Source organism: Miscanthus floridulus, chromosome 14 (assembly GCF_019320115.1).
Source record: "Miscanthus floridulus cultivar M001 chromosome 14, ASM1932011v1, whole genome shotgun sequence".
Taxonomy (NCBI): domain Eukaryota; kingdom Viridiplantae; phylum Streptophyta; class Magnoliopsida; order Poales; family Poaceae; genus Miscanthus; species Miscanthus floridulus.
The window spans coordinates 5836229-5842813 of record NC_089593.1 but is presented as its reverse complement, the minus strand read 5'-3'; the positions used below and the strand labels follow the sequence as shown (position 1 = coordinate 5842813).

The following is a 6585-nucleotide window of genomic DNA, read 5'->3' as shown; positions in this document are numbered from 1 at the left end:
GCGGGTGAAGCTGGACCGAGGAAGGCGGTGGCAAGGTTCGGAGGAGGAAGGAGAGGGAGGCGATGGTTCCGAGTCACCCGTCCAATGGGACGAGCTGGGAGGTTACAACCCACAGGCGATGTATCATTCATGTCCTCGTATTTTCTATAAAAGTTCGATTGTTTTCTCCGGTTACAACCCACATGCATGTTTTGCTAGCATATATAGAAAAAGAACAGCATAACTTGTATGCATATCCATTTGCTACGCAAGATTTTCTAAAAGAATACACTTGAACACATATCCATTTGCTACACAAGATTTTCTAAAAGAATACACTCGAACACAGTATGTCTTACTCAGCACTTACCCTTCAGCTGTATGTGGCCTCTGTTGTACCCTTTCTTAAATTGTTACAGAGCTTGCTCAGAACATCTACAACTTCCGGGAGAAGGTGTATATCATGCCTTAGTGTTTAATACCAGAACAAGACCATAGATGACAGAATTAACTTATAATCATAGGTCAAGATACAGACATCCCACAAAAAAGCAGTAGAACATTAGGCTATTTCAGGGGTCGACATGCACATGGACACTTCTCTGTATACTATATAATAGTGCCACTTGTCATCTACTGCGATAATAGTTTACAAATTGCGTTACATCAAGTTCAATTCGCCACCATCTGCCACCACCGTCGTGCAGTAGGTTCGTAAGTCCAGTTCCTCCCAAGCCAAGCACACACGCCTCTTATACAGAGCTCAGAGCTGTTGCCGGCTTGCGGCCAGAGGCACCTGACACTCACGCAATCCACTCTGGGCCAATGTATTGTGGGTTGGGTCGACGCTGACGTGGGACGCGAAGCCCAGCAACAAGATTCGAGGCAGCCGCTGGCGCCTTGGTGATTTCAGCTTCCTCTCTTTGGCTTGCTGCCTGGGTAGCTGAAGACACGATGTCAGGTAGGACCGTGGCACACAATAAATATTAGGGTAAAGTATACTTTAGGACCTCCAACTATCGTAGAAGTATGGATTTCAACCTCCAACTTCAAAACCGGATAACATTGGCCCTCCAACTCTCGAAAAAGTTCACTTTAGGACCCTGGCCGGTTTTCCAGGCGGTTTTGCGTGGCACTGTAGCAGTGCTGACGTCAGCGATGACGTCAGCACTTCTCTTTTAATTTGCAAAATTGATATCTTTTTATTCGGAGCTCCAAATATAGTAAATAATATATCAATTTTGATCGTCTCGACGAGCTCTTTGCAATGGTGTACTCCGTTTTATTGTTTGAGATAATTTTATTTCATGAAAAAATAAATATTTCTACAAAACAAGTTACCGATGCCGCACAAGATTCTGCTTCGTGTGCTGCCACCTCGCGTCGGGCGGGCGCGAGGGCGACGAGGCGCACCGCAATGCCGACGCCACGGAGATCCTCGCCCGGACGACCTTCCCGCGGGGGCACGCGCTCAACTTACCGATGCCGCACAAGATTCTAGACCACGAGTAAGCCACTCACTATTGCTGCTACCTGCTCCCTCAATTCAATCTAGCTATCCACTGCCACTTCATGCGGTCATACTCATGCCATGCCAGCCAGGAAACAGATACGTACAGGTCGGCCGAATGGTCATCCAGTTCCTGTGTGCTGCAATAGTAGCCATAGGAAAGGAAAAAGGACAGGTGTACACGAATCGTATACTGTATCGGATTTGGGTACAAGATAAATATAATACTACTACTACCACTAGCTACTTAATTTCACCACAAAAACAGAAAAAACTACACTAGGAGCAGTAAACATATCGTTTGATCGTGTCATATGTTGACAGTTAGTTAACCGCAGCTAGGGAAGGTTAATTCAAAAATATCTAAACGATCGTGGCAGGTCTGATTGACCGTCCAACTCCCTGTTTTATATACTGACTATGTTGGTGTTGTACATATACAAATATACAAAGTATATAAAATACTTGCATACGTCAGCTTAATTGCATAACTTGTTTTATAGAAATATTTATTTTTTCATGAAATAAAATTATCTCAAACAACAAAACGGAGTACACCATTGCAAAGAGCTCGTCGAGACGATCAAAATTGATATATTATTTGCTATATTTGGAGCTCCGAATAAAAAGATATCAATTTTGCAAATTAAAAAGAAGTGCTGACGTCATCGCTGACGTCAGCACTGCTACAGTGCATGCAAAACCGCCTGGAAAACCGGCCAGGGTCCTAAAGTGAACTTTTTCGAGAGTTGGAGGGCCAATGTTATCCGGTTTTGAAGTTGGAGGTTGAAATCCATACTTCTACGATAGTTGGAGGTCCTAAAGTATACTTTACCCTAAATATTAACACAAGTACTCGTACCTGTGTCATTAGTGGATGAAACTGGAAACATTTTAGCTGGTGCTGGTGAAGTAGACAGCATAACCGCAAAGGCTGCAGTACTTGGAGCATCTGCAGGGCATAGGAGTTTCAAGTGAAAGGTGGTACTTATAAAGTACAAGAATTGTGCAAGTGTGTATGCATATATAACAATGATGCCAAGAGAAAATTTGGTATCGCACAAGCACAAAAAAGGTTATGTTGTATTGTATATATGCATCACAATTCCAAGTGAGAATATGAGACAGAAAAAAAAAAAGAGCAAGACATGAGGTGAGGTCATGAGGACAACCAATGTTTAATAAAATTAAAGAAAGCAATACCTGTGAAAGGCAAGTAAAGAATGATAGAAATAATATGAGATCTATGCTAAAGTATCATAGAGATAAGATCATGAGGAATCAAACAAGAGTCATAGAATGTGTGGCATCAAGTTAATTTTTGCAATATAATGGCTCAAAGGTATGTCCTTGCTTGAGCAAGGACAAGTTTTGCATCACCCAAATTTCACCTGCACATGATCCACAGCACTATGAAGCCAAGTTCATCATACAAGATACATGAGTAAAGAAAACGAAAACAATGTACCAATCAACTGCTTGAGTTATTGATTAAGCATGAGAGATTGAAGGAGAAGGAGGCCACCGAGCTAGGTACCTCGTGCCTTGCTATGCATTCTAAGAAATAGAAAGCTATATCTTCATTTCCAAAATAATATGAAACTGATGCTGTATTGGGCCTATAATTGGTCTTGGGTTTAAGTGATTAGTCCATTATTTGATATATATAAACCAGCATGCACATATATAGCATGGAAAACCAAATGGAAATGTCAAATGTACAACTAGCAACAAATGTGATTCATATCACTGAATCAGAATTTGTACCCAGATGTTTAGTAGTACAATGGATGTGAAACTATAACAGTAGCACAGGGAAGATGTTGTGCTTTGTTAGAGGTGTAAGTAACTCATGCCATTAAATATACAACAATTATACCAAGGCACAAGAATCATGCATTATGCTTAATGGATGATGTTCACAAGACAGTTATTTCCACTGCATGCCAAATATTACGGGGATGCAGGCAAACCTGAAGAATTCATCCTGTGACTGATCTGAGGAGGCCTGAACAAAGCAAGGCGCGTGTGAGCGCCTGAGTGGCAGGATGCAGAACAGGCAAAGAAAGCGCCTATTTATTTAAGTTAATGAATATACCTTTTTGTTAGAAAGGAAAGGGCGAGGATATGTGCGGAAGACTGCTAGCTTTGTTCTTGTGATGACTGGTACTTCGCCATGATCTGCAACAAGATACATATTTCTCACTCAATTGCACAATTACATAACTAGATCGAGCGGTATGACCAAGAGACATTGGATGGGATCAGGCTTAACAATCCGAAACTTTGAATGAGATGCATACTCAGTATGACCAAGAGACATGCAGCGGGGTGACCGTGTACTGGCTTTGTTGAGCTCTGGGCACTTGGCAACCAAGTCCATAATGCCCTGCACTGCCCTGGGCTTGAAGCGCCCATATAGCCTGGAGGACCTGCAAGAGAAACCAACGTCACGGTCAGGGTCAGTGGCCACATACAGGTTCAGCAACTGATGCATATCTGCAGTGCTCGAAAGGCAATCAACGCAATGCGAGTAGTAGAGGCGCGCACTTGGTGTCGTCGGAGCGCATGGCGAGTAGGAGCCCGCGTATGCGGTCGTACTCTGAGAAGAACTGGATGCAAGCGTAGATGCGCCGGAAGAGGGGCTCGACGGAGCGGGCCTGGCCAGCTGCCAAGGCGGCGAGCACGCGGAGGAGAAGGATGCGGTAGTTGAGCTCGTCGGCCTCGTGGCTGCAGTCGCGGTAATCGACGAAGCTGAGGGCGTAGGCCGAGGCGGCGGCCCAGCGGTCGCGGAGCATCATCCGCCGGAGCCGCGCCGCGTCGAAGAAGACGCACGTCTTCCGCTTCAGGCTGCGATTGCCATTGCCATTGCCATTGCCATTGGTGGGTAACCAAATCGCATCAACTGATTCGATCCATCAGGAAGACGGGGGGAGGAGAGAAATTGAAGAGATGGGTGAGGCGGCGTACACGTGGGAGGCGCGGTAGAGGCGGTGGCGCCTGAGCAAAGGGATGAGGCGGCGGAGCCGCAGCCCCGCCAATGCCGAACGATCGCCGCCCCTCGTCGTCGTCATCGAATCAAATCACACCACAGGGGGAAAAAAAAAGGAAAAGGGGACGAGAGGAGTCGTGGGTTTATTATAGCGAACCGAAGAGGCCTCCTGCCAATGTTTTTATTGGGCCTTCCCCTCGATCGTGTTGGGTCGGAATCGGATTGGATAAGGGCCCGTTTGGTTTGTGTGAGTCCGAAAACACGAGCTTGCGCGACCTTCAAAAAAAAGAAAGAAACTTTTGAAATCCCGTTTGGGTTGAAATGAAAACACAAGCTTTTGAAACCCCTAAGTAACCTTAAGCAGTGGGCCCACGGGTGTGTGTCGACTAGTCGCTCCTCGGGCCCAGAACAGATAACAAAAGTCCCCGTTTCCCCGTTCGGAAGTGACGTTTTTTTTTTCTATGGTACGCTATTTTAATTAATCCAGCCTATATAGACGGTCCGACAGTCTCTAGCTCTCTGCCTGACATATTTTTTTCCCACACAGCTGCTCATCTTCTTGACATGGCATTGGGTGGGGCGCCTGTGGCTGGCAGCGCCGTGCTCGTCTTTCTCCTTCGCCACTAACCGCCTTCCATCACTACCTCTTCCTCCCTAGCGGCCCTGCCTGTCGGTGCCCGCTAGCAGCAGCCACACCGGCATCGGCCGCCGCGTGTGGCCAGGTAGTCAGGAGAGGTGGTCGTCGCTGGCCGGGCCTGGGCCAGGCGCAAGCGCAGCTGGCCGCTGCCAGGCCACGCCACCATCCTCGTCCGCCAGCTTGCCGGAAGCGACCGTTCCCTCGCTCTGTGTTGCGTCATACGAAAGAAGAAAGGTGAAAACCACATGTTGCAAGTGTTGTATATTGATGTTGCAAAGGTAGATCGGGATGTTGCACATGTTGTAATGGCTATACACGGATGTTTCAAGTGTATTTTCTAAATGTTTCATTACTGTAGACGTATGTTGCAAGTGTTTTATCTGGATCTTGCAAAAGTAGAGCTGGATATTACATATACATGCATGTTGAAAACATATGTTTCAAGTATTTTCAGGTGTTTTTATACGTATGTTTGCAAGTGTTTCGTCTGGAGTTGTATATGTTTAAGACGCTTGTTTCAAGTGTATCGTATGCCTTCTTATGTATATTACAACTATTGGTGTTGCACATGGAATGCGCAGGGAAGTGACTAGCGGCGTGGGCGACGTACGGGACGGCACGGCCCCATGATGGTGTGCACTGGGGTGGTTGTGTTCAGGTTGCCAGCCAGGAGTGGCCCGTTAATGGATAGAACGGCCCCCCGTTCCCGAAAACAGGAAACTCCTTCCCTCCTAATCTTTGCCTGTAACTGCAGAGCTGTTCTTCTTCTCGCTCCTTCCACAGCTACAGTTGAGCGGAGGCGACAAAGGGGCGATCTGCGTCCGGCACCGATTTCCTTCGTTCCTCTTCCTCTCCAGTGGCCGGATCGGCGCCGGAGGGGATGGTGAATGAGGATTGAGGTGGCCGTTGTACATATACCTATTTAGTATAGGTCGTTTGGATCTAGGCAGCGTTAGTTGGGTGGAGGCGGCGCTGCGACTGTGGAATAAGGGTCTCCAGCTCCTCCTCTGCTGCGCTGGTGAGTCTTCTGGTGTCAGTGATGAGCTGTTGAGATGCAAGCACCCCGGATCTGGAGTTATGGTGCTTGCTCCAGATCTCGTTGGGTTCTTTTGTCCCTTCCTTGTCTTCATCATTGATGCTCGCTTCTTCGGCGATGACCTTGGAAGCTATGTTTACCAACATGAAGTGAAATCCGGTTGGTCTTCAGTTCCCACCTGTTTTGGTGGTTCAGTTCCCCTTTAGGGCACGTTTGTTTCACACGGAATGGAGCGCCGGAACGGATCCGGCCAGGAACGTTGACGTATTTTGTACGGGCCACCCACCACCAGGAAGCGATCTGGCCGGGAATCAGACGAAACGAACGGGCCCTTAGGGTGACTCGTCGTCCGACGAGTTGGGGTTTCTGTCGGTCTTTGAGGCGTCAGATTCCTCGTCGCCTGGCGATGCGATGGTCAATGGCCATCTTTT

General features: G+C 47.1%; 1 pseudogene; it reads right to left on the bottom strand.

Annotated features, from left to right (window-relative positions):
• Nucleotides 1–558: 558 nt before the first annotated feature.
• Nucleotides 559–4563, bottom strand: LOC136502566 (uncharacterized; annotated as a pseudogene).
• Between the last annotated feature and the right edge of the window lie 2022 nt (nucleotides 4564–6585).